The sequence below is a fragment of the Bactrocera tryoni genome, chromosome 3, assembly GCF_016617805.1.
Source record: "Bactrocera tryoni isolate S06 chromosome 3, CSIRO_BtryS06_freeze2, whole genome shotgun sequence".
NCBI lineage: Eukaryota > Metazoa > Arthropoda > Insecta > Diptera > Tephritidae > Bactrocera > Bactrocera tryoni.
The window spans coordinates 12752327-12769615 of record NC_052501.1 but is presented as its reverse complement, the minus strand read 5'-3'; the positions used below and the strand labels follow the sequence as shown (position 1 = coordinate 12769615).

At 38.9% G+C, this 17289-nt stretch overlaps 1 protein-coding gene across 1 annotated transcript in view; it reads left to right on the top strand.

Moving 5' to 3' along the window:
• LOC120772533 (kazrin) overlaps positions 1–17289 on the top strand; it is a 275757-nt gene that overhangs the window by 33624 nt on the left and 224844 nt on the right. Inside the window, exon 3 of the mRNA XM_040101203.1 lies at positions 14790–14834. The gene's annotated coding sequence lies outside the window, so the exon portion shown is untranslated. The remainder of the gene's footprint in view (positions 1–14789; positions 14835–17289) is intronic.

Below are 17289 nucleotides of genomic sequence, written 5' to 3'. Positions count from 1 at the left end.
AGTCGTGAGCTGCTTGAGTCGTTTGTAAAATAATCGGAGCTGACCACTCACATAATAACAAATTTTAATTCCATAAACCATATTCGAAAATAAAAAAGGGTGTTCTCTCTTCTATTTTAAAGAATAAATTCTTTTTAAAGCTTCTACTTCATACTCTTAAGGCAATCGTATAACCGGCAAAAACGAGGAAGTCAGTCAACCTTTTTATTGTCTCGCTTCAAATTGTTATAGTCCCTTAATAGTACTAAAAAGACGGAATAAAATGTGCTACCCAACTAAGGATGCCCTTCTGAGCATCTTCACCCTTTTCCATAAATAACTGCAAATTCAACTGCTTAGCATAACATCATTACCCCACTACCCAGACAAGCTTACATACACCCTAAAATATATGAAGCATAAAAGCATATTGTTCGTAATTTATGTCTATTTACATAAGACTAAAATTGTCTATGCTTTATTGGCAGCAGTTAAATCGGCATTTGCCGAGCTCGTGTCAACCGCAAAATGTGCACAACTTAATCCTTTCATGCGGGCTGTGGCATGATGGAGTCTATTGCCACTTCGCCAAAGTATCCACATTAAACGCCGTTGTGTTAGTATGTGTGGCTGTGTGTGGCATTAAGACAAACATCAAAAGAAAATAACGGTATATGTAGCTGCAACTTCAAATAATGAGTGGCATTCACAATCAAGTGACATGACAGCCGGCTCAGCACGTGCCACACAGCACATGTGGCGCAATACATACGAGTACTTGCTAGCACGAAACCTCGAAACTGTAGCACTGTGAGATAGCTGCTAGACCAGCATGAGTTGGCTGGCTGGCGTGGCGTGCAGTGCAAGGATGTCGCAGCGGTGGTGGAAGCAACAAGGCGTTGAGCAACAGGGCGACTGCCTGACATTGATGGTGCAAGCTGACGGGGCAACTAAGAGGCGTGAGCAAGGACCTTACAGCAAAGAGGCAAACAAATGTCTTATCTGCGACTTTGGCAGGCTGTCACACAGACTTGATGAACTAGACTGTTACAAAGATCTGCGCTTGCAGTATATATAGACTATATGTAAGCAGCTGAGTAGACACTGTTGCTTCGGCAGCGCTTCGTTACTTGGTTACTGCTGTAGCTTTTCATAATTTATGTTACCTTCAACAATAAGCAACACGCCAGTTGTGCCACATATCAACGAAGGGTTGTTGAAACAATTGTTGCCGCTGGCGCCAGCGCCCACCGACAGCCAGGCAGCAAAGCCATACGCCCACACTCCTATGTTTTTAGTAACTACCCCGACCTTGCTGAAAGCGGCCACTCAACGGGGTCGTTGGTGGTTGTTCGGTGACACAGCACTAAACATCGACACTCACACACATACACACTTACCTGTATATGTGGCTGCCGTCGTGCGGTCGCCGGTTAAATTATGGCAGCGCCAAGTGTAAGCCAGCAGCGCTCGCAGCACATCGATTTCACCCTGTGTGTGTGTATGTGTGCCCTGCATGCCATTTGTTGCGCGCGTTCAGCAGTTTTGGCACAAACATTGTCGTCACACCTCGGTGGGTGGGGTGTCATGTCATGTCGGCTTTAACGTCACTATCGTGTTGTTCACGTTTATTGACAATTTTTGTGCATGCAAACATTTTATTTTGCTGTTGCCCTATGGCCTCACCTCTCACACCCATTAACGGTGTTGGCGCACCGTTGCACTATCCACCGATATGGCTGGCGTGCCGCGCCGTGCCGTGCGGTGGTTTTTAGTGTCGCTGCTTGACAAGCTTTCGTGCACCCTTAGCGCTCATTGGCAGCTGGCCGGCCGCCACTTTGATGAACTACCCTTGCGGGGGCGCACATTATTGCTTTTTATTGCATGAATGTCGCTCCCAGAGTTGTTGTTATTGTTGTTGCCGATTTATTCTTATTTTACAGTGTAGTTGCGGCTTAATGTATTGTCTCCGTCGCTGGACTTAAATGCTCGTGAGCACGTGAGCAACACCGATAATTTTTACATAAATAAATTTGCAAACAAATGTAATACATTTGGCCGACAACGCGCCGCCGGCTGACCGTCTGGCTATGCGGTTCATTCCCGGTTTACCTGTCTTGTGTGTCTGCCTGTTTGTTGAGTCTTCTATTTTGTCTTTGCGTTTCGTGTTAGCGTAAATATTTTATTATTTGTGAAAGACTATCCACCTGGGAAAGTAAGCACTGGACATCGTTTAATTGCATTTGAGTATATTTATGGCTTTCGAGTTAAATATTTGCTGTGCTGACACATTTGGGATAAGCAATAATATCTAATGTGGTTACTTATTAGGTCCGATGGGTGCCTTAATGTCATATCATTTTTCAAAAGTGTTTATTTCAATGGTTGAGTATAGGTTTTATCGCGATGGCTCGGGATGTAAGCAAGGTCCTATCTTACTGCTCATAAAGTTATCGGTTTGTCAGTTCTTTGCGCACATAAGACATCATAAATCTTCGTGTTGCATCTGCAGATGGTAGCCTTCACAAAAAACCTTGTTACAACTAGAGTTTAAAGAGCTGTAGCATATATCATAATCATAGGTCTGAGAATAACTCATTATGAATGTATATTATTCAATCTTTTACAATTGCGTCTTTAGAGCTGTAAGCAGTTAAAATATCTGTTATTTATCTGGCTTCTTTAGCTGAATAAAAATCAAGTTCTTTAAACCATATAATACTCTAAGTTTTAGAAGGACTTAAACAGATCGCTAATGGGTTTGTGTTTTCCTAAATTTATATCAAATCTATCATGTATGCTCCCTCATGCCAAAACTGTTCAATCCTTTGTTCAAACGGTTCAATTATTGGCACTTAAGGTAAGAATTAAGAGTTTGCCTGTAAGACAGCAGCGCATAGTTGATGATTCATAGCCAATCCTACCAAACACATACCAGTACATTCTGACCACGATTGTTTTCGTTTAATGTTGTAAAAAATAACTAACATTTTATTATAAGCGAACATCCGTTTCAAGAATATATTGGTTTAGTTGCGAATCGTAAATGGAAATCCGATACATTCGATTTTCTTCGTTAATTCGTGTGGCACCGATATACATATCGTGATTATATTTGTATCCATCTTTACTGAAGATATTTCAAACGATTTTTTGTGCAATGTTCACCTTCTGACCAATCGAAATAGTGATTATTTGATGGTTGGACTCTACGACTTCCATCAATTGGTCTTCCAGAGCGTGATGCATTTTTGACATCAATATTCCTGGAACAGCATAGGCGAAATCAAAATTCTGCATGGTTGGCTGTTATAGTATCACGACCATAAAGACTATTTACATTTTCATATCTCTTCACCTCAATACACTTGTACCAACGTTTTTCCAATCCACAGAACTGTTGTTAAAGTCAATTTCTGGAATAGCCTTTAATACACGTCTCGATTCAAGTGTAATGTCTTCAATTATCTCAAGTTTGCTGAAGAGCCAGAAGTCACGCGGAGCTAAATCGAGCGAATATGATGATTGCGACACGATATTGGTTGAAAATTTGGCGAAAAACTCACGAAGAATCAACGCAGTGCCGTGGTGAAAAAACCAAGAGTCGCTCAAACGACGCATAGGAGTCAAATAGTATTCCTTGTTGACAGTTTGGCTAGTCGGAAGGAGTACAGAGTGCATCACACCTCGATAATCGAAAAAAACTGTCAACATAATCTTGATATTTTACCTGCTTTTTCGGCTTCGGCTCACCTTTGCCACGATATTCGGCCGATTGATATTTTGTTTCCGGGTCGTAAGCATAGTTTCAAGACTCATCGCCAGAAATATTACGTTTCGTGACATCCTGGTAGTCGGAAAGCATTGTTTCACAGACGTTAACGCGACGCTGTTTATCGAAAAATTTGTGTGATTTTGGAATCAATCGTGCTTTCCCTTTTCTTAGGCACAAATGATCTTTCAAAATGGTTTTCATTGATCCTTCCGATATTCCAACAATGCCAGAAAGATCTCTGAGGGGCACCAATTCTCATTATTTTACTGTCGTGTTGATAATCAGTTGATGTTGATGGCCAGGATTAGGATGGGTTCATGCACTTCATGTACTAAAGAAAAACAAGCAAGATGTCATTGATAGTCATAATAACCTAGGAAAAAATATTTCGACGAATGGGTTTCGCGCGAAATTTACATTAAGTCTTACAATTTTTTGGGCTTTATTTTGCTTTTATAGCAATAACCAAACCGAATCTAACTATAATTATTATTATTACGTTGCAAATTAGCTGCTGGGTCTCTCCGTGACTTGATAAATAAGGCGTAAGATCTTTAAAGTTCAGGCCGTTTAAAAGGAGTAAGATTTTTTCAACACAGACGTAGCCCATAAAACCCATACATTACACATATAATATATACATATATGCATATAATTTCACAATAGTGGATTCAGTAATCTAACAAATTTATATTTTAATCGTGTTTTATATAACAATTTCAAAAGCATTTCCTCCATCTTGTTATAAAATTCAGATACCATAGTAGCTACTATATGACTCTCTTGAAACATGACCCGATCTACATTCATATATTGTACTTCCCTCTTCAGTTAATTAACTGCTAATTTTCTTTATGAGCACCCAAGAATGTCAGCTTACAAAAGTCACTAACATATAGAATTTATTGAGTTGTTGTTTGTTGGTTATTGTCAAAACAACTCAATTTTGCTCGAACCCTTCGAACAGTGCGGCCACGTGAGTGTGTTATAAGCAAATGCGAACCCCAAGTGAAAAAATTCGTATATGTATTTGAAGATACCCTGTTGGCCAAGTTTGTCAAAATTGAAGGTAGAGAAAAAATATGAAAGATATTTAAAAATTTCTTTGAAGAAGTAGATGTGCTCCCAAAAATATTTATTAGACTTCCAGAAGCTTGAACATCTTTTTTAAATTTCTGATATACATAGTTTGTTCGATTCGTTACTCTCTAACGCTTGTTGAATCAAAGACATACATACTGGTGGTTGAATCAAAATTCTAAGCACTATCTGATACGAATGGTGGTGATAATATTTTATTCAAGACAGCGCTCGATGACGTTGTAACTCTCCAGCCTCACTCAGAAACAAATCTAGGCTATGCTATCTTCTAAATTTTTTCTATAGATAATGTAAAAATCGCTTTAGTAGCGGACAAAAAATTATCACTCAGATTTTCAGATCCTAATGGGTTCGTAATTGGAGAGATTTCATGTTTTAGTTAAAATAAAAAATATAAATACTTAAGATTATTTTCTGGGTGGAGTTGTTACAGGCTGATTACCAACTTGTTTAATATAATTCGAAACACAAAGACGTCTTTCAAAAGTTTGAGCAACATTTCCTACTGGGTTGGTTTGTGGTAAAATAACTTGCAGTAGTTTGGCTGTCGGTCGTCAGGTAAGGTTGCAAGCAAAAAACTAATTAAACGCAGAAACTAACGATATGTAAATATATACATATGTGTGTATTATATTATATAGAATATTACAAAATACACAAATATATAGCATATATGTATACATTATATAAATATACATATAAACAGCTACGATATGACACCCTATTACATACTCGCCGTTGTTGTTGTGCATGAAACTCGCCACAAATATGTTCGCCCCTATTTTCTTGTCGGACACCGTAAACTACCTAGACGAGTAGTTTATATTAAATTCGAATAAAAACAAATTCGCTGAAACATGTTGTCCTTCAACAACAACAACAACACAAGTAGTTGTAGCAGTAAGCCACCAAACAACCGAGCAACTAACCACAACCAACTCAATTTTCAGCAAAATTATTTTATAAAAATGTTACAAAAGGCAACAAAAAATAAAAGGAAAACAGACACGCACACATACTTACACACAAAAAGTAACTGTGCAAAAATATACAGTACACGAACGTAGTAACCGAGTAATGGGTTGCGTGTTAATGACTTTCTAACGAAAATTCTCCATCGACACCACACAACCACGCTTCAAACCACAGCGAATCAGCCAACAAAAACAACAATGAAAATTCTAAAAAAATTTACGAAGTGAAAAACTGTGTATTGCTGTGTTAGTTCTTCATTTTCATTACACGCTGCATATTTTCATTTACTGCCACCCTGGGTGTCTGTGTGTGTGTTTGTGTGTCGGTGGAAGTGTATGTGTGTTTGTGCAGTTTGTTATGCATGTAGGTGTTGATTGAGCTGTGCCAACCTGAAATACCGATTAGACAATAAAGTATTTATTCGACTATGCGCCGGCACACGCGCCCATCAACGCATTGTTGGCGAGAATGCTGCCCGAAAGGGTGAGGTTGGGCTTACGCTTGTAATTTATTTGTTGCGTTTTACCCTTTCGCCTGCGCTTTCGCTAAAAAAATTTGTATAAAAGCAAAATAAGGCAAATAAAATAATACATTTGTGGCATGCAGCTTAATTTGTTTGTATGTATTTTAATTTGGTATTTTGCGTTTACAAGGCGAGCAAGCGCAAGAGTTAAATATTTTATTAACCTTCTGGGAATGATAGCTGCATAATTGAGGCTAAGGGTAGGAAATGTCGGTGTGCGGCCGTTTGATTATTTTGACCTTCGGTCAGGTAAAAATGGAAATGACATTAATCAACAATTAACCGGGTTTCTGTGGGTGGAAGCCTTTCTTTTTGCTTTTGAGAAGTTGGCAGAAATTCATAAAGTTGATGGGATTTTTAATTGAAATTTGTGAATTCAAGTCAAGGTTTTGCTAGCTATGGTACATATGTTTTAATATACTAAATGTGTTAGATGCTAAAGTTGTAAATTTTTTTGTTTTGGAATAGCAATTTAAAGTAAAAAAAAAAAGAAACTTAAGCAAGTTTTTCTAATATATTAATCATATCCGTATTGTACCAGCGCATTGTCGAAATCTAGACTTCATTTATCTCTAAATCTCAACTTAAGTTAAGGTACCTGTCACTTGTCATGTACACTTATTTTCCCGAGCTATTTCCAAATATTCTTTAATTTTTTCTGTTGTGTTGAGAAACTCGATGAGTCAATTATATTTCCATCAGTTGTCAGTTGTCACTAGTCATCAGTCACCATCTGTCAGAATTTATCTGTTATCTACCAAACATAGCTCTTGTCTTTTATTCGAAAATTCTTGTATTGTTTATTCATATTTTGACAGAGTCTAGTAAATTCTACTTCGATTTGCCAGTTGTCATCTGTCAGACACCATATAAATATGTTTCCAAGTTTCTTTTCGAATTCCGATGACATTCTAAGAGTTTCGAATATCAAGATCAGATTTGGTTGTATGTATACATACCCAATCAGTACTCTGTCTTACCCACATGCACGGAGACCCGCAGTCTGGGCTAATTATCGGCCTTTTGAGCATTGCTTATAAGGTTCGAACTTCATTTATTGTGTGACTTAAGTTCATTGTAAATAAATTTATTGGACCTTATCAGAGTGGTTTTAGATCTGCCAAATCCACCATCAGTTCCGTCGAAATCAGGAAGACTCTCCGAGACGTTCGATATCAGATAGGGTTTTAGACAGGGTGTTTCCCTCTCGTGCGTCTTTTTCGAAATATTCTGGAGAAGGTACGTATCGCTAATATGAATTGCAGTGGTACTGTCGGCTCTATAAGTACTATGATACTGGGATACGCAAATGATATTGACATTGTAGACCTTAACAACCTAGCTGACAGCAAGGCAAAGTACAATGAAATCTTTTCAGTGGTCACGCAATGGCTGCGCGGCTTCGTTTAATAATGCTCAATAAGGGAAACGGAAACACTTTTAAAAGACCGGAATGGGAGGAAATTACATCAGACATTACGTTAGCATCAGAACGCATGGCAGGCTCAATAAAGATATGGATAGTCCCTCACACGCTAAAAGAGTCAGTGAATGTAAACAGGCTCTCTATGAGACTCTCAGAAATCCCCCAGTTCCCACTCGAAGAATTGTAACTTGCTGCTGGCAAGCTCAAAACTAGCAAATCGCCGGGTCGGGCGGGATTCCATACTCAAAACCCTCCCTGCTGAACGACTTACAGTAGTCTTAAACATGTACAACGCCTGCCTCAAAGCTGGAATATTTCTCGATATTTGGAAGAAATGACGTCTTGTCCTAATCAGCAATGGACAAAGGAAAGGCTGGGAAAGGTCCCAACTTACTAAAAAAAGGAAAACCGGCATAAGGTATTGGCCAGAGTGCAGCGCATCGCAGCCCTCAGAGTTGCAGCAGCTTACCGAACTGTGTCAGAGGATGCAACATTATTCAGAACTGGCAATGCTCCCATTGACCTTCTAGCTCATGAAGGAAAAAAACTGTGAGAGCTAAAGAAATCAGAGGTAAATAACATGGGTGCAATTTACTCAATAAAGGAAGACGCGATACTTGCTAGGCAACGAAGAAAGGAGAATGAGGGTTGTCTGAAATGGGCGGTCAGACTTGCAAGAAATTTAAACTAAAAATTAAAACATTATTTAAATGTGTGCGATGGCAACGCGAACCGCCGTAGAAAACCAATGTGGACAATTTAATTGGGGTCATCTTGGAGAGCGAAAAAAAGGGAATTTATTTTTTTCTAGGATGAAAAAAACGGGAGATGGACGCAGGTGCGCAGATAAAAAAATATCTCAATGAGATAAATGGAACGCCATTATGGAGTAATGCAAACGAATTTCCAGTGACGGTTCCTTAGAGGGGGGTCTTTAGTGACACATGCCGACAGCTCTGATGATGCGAGAGGCTTTTTCTACACCCTCACCTCCAAAACACAAAAAGTGGTTTCGAAATTGCAGATCCAAACTTTATATACATATACATATATTAATCATCATCATATCGGGCTTACTAGAAATAGTCACTTGCAGCCTACTACTCATATATGGTTCTCGAAATATGGTTTGTGCGGACATAAAACCTCTGTCGTTTTAACTAACTTTTTACGCACAGCCTCTGTAGCACTCGTCTTAATTTTTATCCTGCCATTTCCCGTATTTTGCTTTCTACGTCAGTCTTTGACCGTCATTCGTCACCTGTGATCCACATTCCATTGCTACCTTATCTTATTACCGTTATCTAATTTCTAAACCATATTTTCTTCCTCGTTTTGCATCGTATCCACTTTATTTGCAAATTTATTGAACTCTAAACACTTAATCGGCAATTCCTGCTCCATTGTGATAATCACTTCCTAAAAAGCGACCAATATCTCAATGATCTTTTAAAAAGTTGTGAAAACGTTTTGCCACTTATCGCAAACGCTATACAATAAAGCCAGTAAACGGTCGCGTAATCAGTGATTATGCCGAAAAAAATGCCTTCATTGCCTAAATGCCCAAAAAATACACGAATTGATGGGAAAATAAATAAGCCGCGACCGAATAAAGTTCGTAGCCGCGGCATAATTGTGCGCCAAAGCATAACGTCGAAGAGGAAAAGCAAACATTTTGTGCAGCTCAATACAGAGTATGTACGAGTATGCATTTACGCATGGAAAGTGGGACAAGTGCTGCTGCTTGGCTTTCAGGCGATGGAATTTGATATTTTAAGTAATTGCGCCAAACCGTCGCCTTACTATGCAAATTTACGCAATTTTCCTTTGATATTGTCCGCATAACGCACTTACCGAGCTCCCTTTGGAGCGGCAAGCAAATAAGGAAAATTTCCATATTTTGTTTACAAACAAATACCACCGAAATTTTGGGACGTTTTGAGGAAAAAAACGGTAAATGAGTGCTTATTGAATAAGAATACTGGCGCAAAGAGAGAGAAAGGGAGAGAGAGAGAGAGTTATATCTATTTATATAGTGACTGATGTTGATAGAAAAAGTGAAATTTTGAGCAAAATATCCAGCAAATAATCCTAATAAATTTTTTGGTAAACAATACAAGGACAATTGAGAAATAAATGAAAATTTATCGCTTAAAAGTGTATTCGTGCCATAGTTTGAGTCGAATAAATAACCAATTTTGAAAACTTGCCAAGGCTGAGACGCCGAAGTGCAAATAACTGGCGAAATTAATTACTTCTCTATTTAGATTTAAGGAAATGAAATAACATGAAAGTGTTTGCGAGCCTAAAGGTGCGGCCGGTTAATATATGTATATGTAGATAATAACGGGTTTTTTAATAAGAGCGCTACAAAAGTTTTTCTAAATAAAACAAAAAAGCGTTTGGGATATCAATTACATTCTTTATTCCTGTGAAAGTACATTCGATGCCATTATGTATGGAACTCGATTTCTTTTGCATGGTCACCACGGGCTCGCTTGCAGAAGTCCAGACGCTGAAACCAATTTTCGACGGATTTTAAGTATAAATCGGACGATACTGCTGGAATTTCCCGTTCAATATTCGTACGAAGTTCATCAATCGTCGCTGGCTTGTTGGCATAGACGATAGGCTTTCGTGAGATAACACGTTCACAAAACTTGGTTCTCAATAAATCGATTATGACATTTGCTGTGTGGATTGTGGCGCTATTCTGTTGGAACCTCATATTTTTCAAGTCCATATTATTCAATTTTGAGCAAAAAATATTCGGTTAACATTAAGCGGTGGCGATTCCCATTCACAGTAAAGTACTGGTCTTGAAAATCACGGAAGAAGTACGGCAAAAGGACGCCGTCGGCCCATAAGCCGCACCAAACCGTAATTTTTTCAGAATGCAATGGCGACTCATGGAATAAGTGTGAATTACTGCCGGACCAATAAGGCATATTGTGCTTACTGACGAGCCCGTAATGAGCCTCATCGCTGAAGATGACTTTTCGATGAAAATCCGGTTCATTTTCAAGTTCCTGCTCAGTCCAATTAATGAACATACGACGATTCTGATGGTCTAGCAGCTTCAGTTCTTGCATCAATTTGATCTTGCAAGGATGTAGGAAGATCTTTTCGCAAAATTCGCTATAACGACGTCAAAGAGATGCCCAACGCTTGAGAACGTGTGAGATACTGATTTGGGTCTTCCTCATTGATGCGCTAGCGGCAGCAATATTCTCCACACTACGGTCATTTCTTTATCTCATTGGCACGGGAATTTTTTGTACTGTGCCTGAGATTTAAGTTTTTCCACTAGTCGCCTAATTGTTGATGCGACAGGACTATTAGGACAGGACCATAAATTGGACGCAGCGTTTCTAAAGTTGAGCTCACTGACTCCGAATCTCGGTAGTAAATTTTAATAAGTTCGACTTGTTGTTGGATCGTATATCCTTCCATGATAAAATGGCAAACTTTACTGAAGAGAAATGTGAAAAGAGCAAGAAAAATATGGCGTCGTTTGTTGTCCCATCGGTCTACTTTTGCAGCGTCCCTATGAAAAGATCGATATATCCCAGAAAACGTTTGGTACGAATAATGTTAGTGTTAGAAGGCTCAAAGCTTTTTGTTGACTCTGAACTATGACAATGTCGTCGTATATCTTGTGCAGCTCATAGTTCTATCGAATGCGACATTCGCAGTTGCCAATGCGCAAAGGGCCATAAATTTTCAGCAGAACCTTTCTCTTGGAAACTCGTAATGTCAACTCATCAGAGGTTGTCATCGTCCATGCTTTTGCACATTATAGCAGGACGGAAATAATGAGTGACTTATAGATTTTAGTTTTTGTTCGTCGAGAGAGGACTTTACTTCTCCATTGCCTACTTAGTCTGAAGAGTTATTCTGCGTTGGATTTCGAGCCTGACATTGGTGACCAAGATAGACGAAATTATCTCCGACTTCGAAATTATGACTGTCAACACTGACGTGGGAGCCAAGTCCCGAGTGCGACGACTGTTTGTGTGATGACACGCTAGCCGCTGTACACTCTTATAAAAGATTATACCTTCTAGGTTCAGCTCTACAGCTCGAATTATTTTCTTCAGCGGTTGATTGAAAATGTCGCACGACAGGGAGTTACCTTGTCTGAAACCTCATTTGGTATCGAATGGCTCGGAGAGGTCTTTCCCGATCCTGACGGAGCTTTTGGTTTTGCCCAGCTAATACCAAATTCAGACAGCGCCATAAAGGCAGCTCCTTTTTGTGCTGTCAAAAGCATATCTAATTTTTAAGGTTAAGACACGCGTGTCCCAGAGCACGACTTGAGTACCGTAATATTTCCACGAACACTCAAAATATATACAAAATGAAAAAACAATGCGTAGCAACAACTATAAGAGCAAGGAAATTCAATATGATTATTAAAAGCACGCGGCGGATACTAAAGCCTCCTTTCGCATGCATATTTCTTCGCTTGTGTATTTATGTATTAAATTGTATGTAAGGCCACTAAAAGGAATGTTTGTATATGGTTACACACAACAACCAACAACGAGCGATATAATTTTCTATGAGCCAAACGCAGAAAGTATAGCGCCCATCAACAACAATGCCATTAGACGGGGGCATATCAAATTGTGCACGATGAAGGCTGACTTCGCTGAACTTTGGCGCAGAATGTGCAGTTCGATGGCAGCGCAGACAAAAGCATTTTATAACCAAAGGCGAAAGGATACGCTGGTACACTAATACACCTTCACAAGCGTAATAAATATGTATTTATGCATGTTTGTTTATGTAAGTGTATGTGTGTGAGTTCGCGCAGTCTGACGGCGGCGAAGCGTGTAGAGCAGCTTGCTCGCATAACGGAAATAGGAAGGAACTTCATAAAATAATATCGAAAGGCAGTGCGAATAACATACACACATACATATGCATACCCCACTCAATTTTATATGGCGCAATGGGCGTTTTTGGCGTCAACAACTGACAGACAAACTAAGCTGTGCTTTGCCATGCTATGCCATGCTGATGTATGACAAAAGCGTGCGAGAGGGCGGTGGCGCGGTAAAAAGTTGGGTGTGTCAGTGCCCTATGCGCGGCTTTTGCCTAACAACGCGTCGGTTCCTGGGACTACTCACACACAAATTCAATTTAAAATTTTGTTGTTAGTAAATTTAGTAGGCAACAGCTGGAAAATCAGCCGCCCAGCTTATAAAATTCCGCCAGTTTTTTCTTGAGTCTACACATGCTGCATGCCGCCTGTTGCCGCGCTGCTCCTCAAGTTATGCTTCACACGCTTGTTTTCCTTTACTGTTGCCACCCTATCATTTTGGTTGCGAGTTACTTGTGTTCTCCTGATATCCCCACTAAGTTTCCTTCTCAAACAACACACACATTTTTATGCAAAATATATGATTCCTCTATATTTTTTTTGAATGCTTGGGGCGTTTTGTGCCACGCTATCGCCTCAGCTCCTCTTACTTTGCTCTCTGGCATCTTGCATTGCGCGCATTTTATATTAGCAATCATCAGCGTCCGGAGGGAAGTTGAAAACTACAACATAATCACTTCTGTTCGACGCCGTGTGGCAATAACACTTTTATTATTTACTTCCTCCTTTTTCTTGTCCCATATTTCTTTTACCTTTTCTTTTCGTATTTTTATTGTTTTTTTTTCTTCTTATTGGTGAATATTTTATATTCTCCATGAAAATCGATAGTCATTGTCGTTGGCAGTTGAGTAGATTTAGATTTGAATGCAAAAGCTTAAATGTTAATTTATGCCAGCGAGTAACAGGTGTTGCAGATCCGAGGCTTAAGCACATGCGGCTCGAGTTGTGTAGGCTTAACGAAGTTTAATTGGTGCGGTTGTGCGTTTAGTGGAGTGTGGGAACTTTAAAGGTTGTTAGAAGGTGGACTACTTTAATAAAATTTAAACAAGAAAGGTAGTACTAAGCTCTGTCGACATCTACATTATAGGTTTGTATGCGTACCAGGTTGTGAATTCCAAGACAGCTATTGTTGCAGCATTATTATGTAGATTGTTAGCGGTCTTTAGAGAGCAGTTTGCCGTGTGAACTTTAAGACTACACAGAACTAGTGTTCGAAATATTAGAGCTGTGTTCGCTAAAATTAAGCTATAGTCCATAATATACTTGACAATGGCTAAGTACTGTTTGAAAAAGCCATTGGTGTCTTCCATAGGATGCGCTTTCTAATCTATAGGTGGACTCCCGACACTATATGTATAAAGAATTGAGTGAATTGGGGTTAGGTTAGGATAGAAGGTTGATCTAGAGAGAGATCGCACGTGGACTGCTATATGTAGTCCTTTGTGAAGTCATAGAAAAGAAGAGCTCCTATGTTCGAACTTAAAAATTAACAAAACGCTATCCAATACAAATTTATTTTTAATTATCACTCCAGACAGTTCGGTGGGATGTTGAAGGTATGCGCTCCAAAGTGTTTAAGTGTTGAGCTCCCAAACGCGGTAAAGACGAGAAGAAGTTGTTAAGTTGTTTAAGTCTCATATTTTTTCATACAGCTTCTGCAGTTGGCGTCTGGTAAGATTTTCAACCTTGCAGCATGGACGCTGAGGCTAGCCTTACTGAGAGCAAAGATATCACTAGATATCTTGCGATCGATCTACGGCCAAAAGGCTTTATGAATTGTGGCCCAGCTAATTAAACCATTGAATTAATTGATATCATCTTAAGAAGGATTAAGCATCTTCCTAGATTTTTGCTCTTCTTTTTTTACTAAATTCATCGCTTTCAAGGGCTCTGTCAATCCTATTAATATCGAAATCAACTCTTACTCTGAACTCATCTTAATAAAATATTAGCTAAATTTACGAAATACTTAGGCTTTCATAAGATATTTGTAATAAATAATAATGTAATTAATCTAAGCCAGATAGTCCTGTTCTAATAAATATTAAGTATTTAGTTTTTAAATGTTAACGTTTAAATAAAATTTCATTTTATTTATATATATTTATCCTTTCATTTTCAGAAAACGACGAGAGGATTTGCTCTGCAGTCAACGAACACGGCACCAGTAAGTTTTTGTTCAATATATTCCAGTCGATTTTAAAAACATAGAAGTTCTTCTTGTATTTCTGTTCACAAGCTATATGACACAACTTTTAGGAGACATTTCATTTCTCACAAAATACACAACATATTATAGCCATAATTACTTTTATTTTGTATACTTTTCATAAATGATTTCAAAATGGGACTAAATTGGCTTGGTTGTGTTAAATTAATGATGCTAATAAGGATTTCCCTCGGACAGCTTATAACGCCGCTCCGTTGTAGAACCTATCACTCCTATAAAATTGTATATAAAGACCCTCATAAACCGAAAAAACACTTTTAGCTGATCACAAATTTGTACAGGCGGTCAGTGTCAGTATCAGCTATTTATCCTGGTTCGCTGAAGGTATGATTGCCCAAAATATGGAGGAGAAAGTACCTGGATATTTCCGCCGCATGTTCTTCCATACAACTTTGACAGTTTGTATCCCACTTGATTTTGAATCTTACAGCCGGAATCTCTATTGAGCAAAGTCCAATCTGTACTCCTACGATTGCAGCAAGATGAGCTTTGCCAAGGGCAAGCAGTTCAGTACATAACCTACGTTCTCTTTTAGACCAGATGGACCTCGTTGTCGTAGAGGAGCTGGTCGTCGATTGCATGTGAAGATCATAACCTACCATACTTGTCTCGATTGTTGGCTTTTGTATAGTCAATTAGTTTGTAAGGATATTTAACTTCAATTCTTTATGGGCTTACATTTCCAACTTCGTTCAAAGTATATGGCAAGAAATCCTTAAAACTCACAAAATAATGTATTGCTAGCGGAAATAAGGTTTAAATTTGAGTGAAATTACAGCCTAGTACAGCTTTAATAACATTCGAAAGTGGAAACGTTGGCACACATTTAATAAGTTCTGTAAAAAACTAAAAAATTTTTAAACGATTTTTTTTAGTTTTAATGGTAGATAATCGACCTCGATCAGTCTGTTTGTTGAAGTATATGATATCTAGTATTATATGTATGCTTATTACTTTGAAAATATCAAGAGTGGTAGGCTTATTGGGTACATATCAGGTAGACATATGCCCACATTTTTCGGATCAGACCATATTATGATCACATTTAATTTAGTTAAATTTCGGGAAGATATGTATCTTACAAAATGGGGTCTCTCATCCGAGGCTGATTGTTAATTTTCATTGGTAAGATTTTTTACGTGGCGGGTCCCAAACCCAGCGCACAACTCTGCGGAGGGGACGTTTCGCCTTCTCACATTAGCTCGCCTTCGAACGGATGTTCTTAGGCTACCCAAAGGATACTTGGTCAAAGAACGGAAGTAGTGAGCTGCTTGAGCCATGTGTAAAAGAATCGTTTCTGGCCACTCCCAAGTGAATGGCGATCAGAGAACTTTCCTCACTTGCGTGAACTTCTACACATGACTCCATCCTCCTGGTTTACATTAGCATTACAGGCCGCTTTTTCGGTATCTGTGGTCCTGAAAAGGTATAGTCTGTTTTCGTTAAGTGACATCTTCTATGATGTTGATTCACACATTGTAAAGGGTATAATAAATTGATATAATTTAAAACGGTTCATATGAGCAAAACAAGCTTGACATCGTTTGAACCTGACCTTAACTGTAATACGACGGCGCTTTTCTCGCTTTACTCGTTTGGTATTAGATTGACTTCCAGTTTTACATGGCATGACCACTTGATCTACTTTGAATCCACTTTTTGACAAGATCAAGTGCGTGTACCGAAGTTAATGACCTCTGAATTTTAGAAGAGTCAATGATCTTTAGCGCGGTAAATAATATTAGCGAGTACAATAATCTCTATCGAAGTCAGTAACCCTTGGCAAAGCCAATGTAAAAAATGTGTTTCGCCCGCTTCACTCAACTTATGGTCAACAAAATCGGCCTACTGAGCGTACTATTAGCAACACCATCACCCATCTTGAGTCCAAGCATTCATTCATTAGATAATATTCGACCGAATATACTACTTCCAGTACACAGTGAGTAAATATAGCAGCTGTAGCTGAGAGTGCACACGAAAACCGTAGAGAGTCGTTTCGTCGCTAATCGCAGCAACTCGGACTGACTTGGAGCATTTTACGTCGAAATCTTAAACTGAAAGCGTACAAGATACAGCTTAAGCAAGAACTGACCTTCCCAAGCGACGTTTTCGGGTTTTGTTCAGCGATGAGGCCCATTTCTGACTCAATGGGTATGTAAGCAAGAAAATTTGTCGCATTTGGGGCAAGGAGCAATCCGAAGAGATTTAAAAGCTGCCATGTCATCCTGAAAAGTTATAGTTTGGTGTGGTTACATATTTCTTCAAAAATGATGCCGGTGAGAACGTAATCGTCAATGGCGACCTGTTATCGCACCATGATAACCGACTACTTGATGAATTTAAGCTCGTGATCTCGACGACATTTGGTTTAAATAAGAGACGGCTTCAC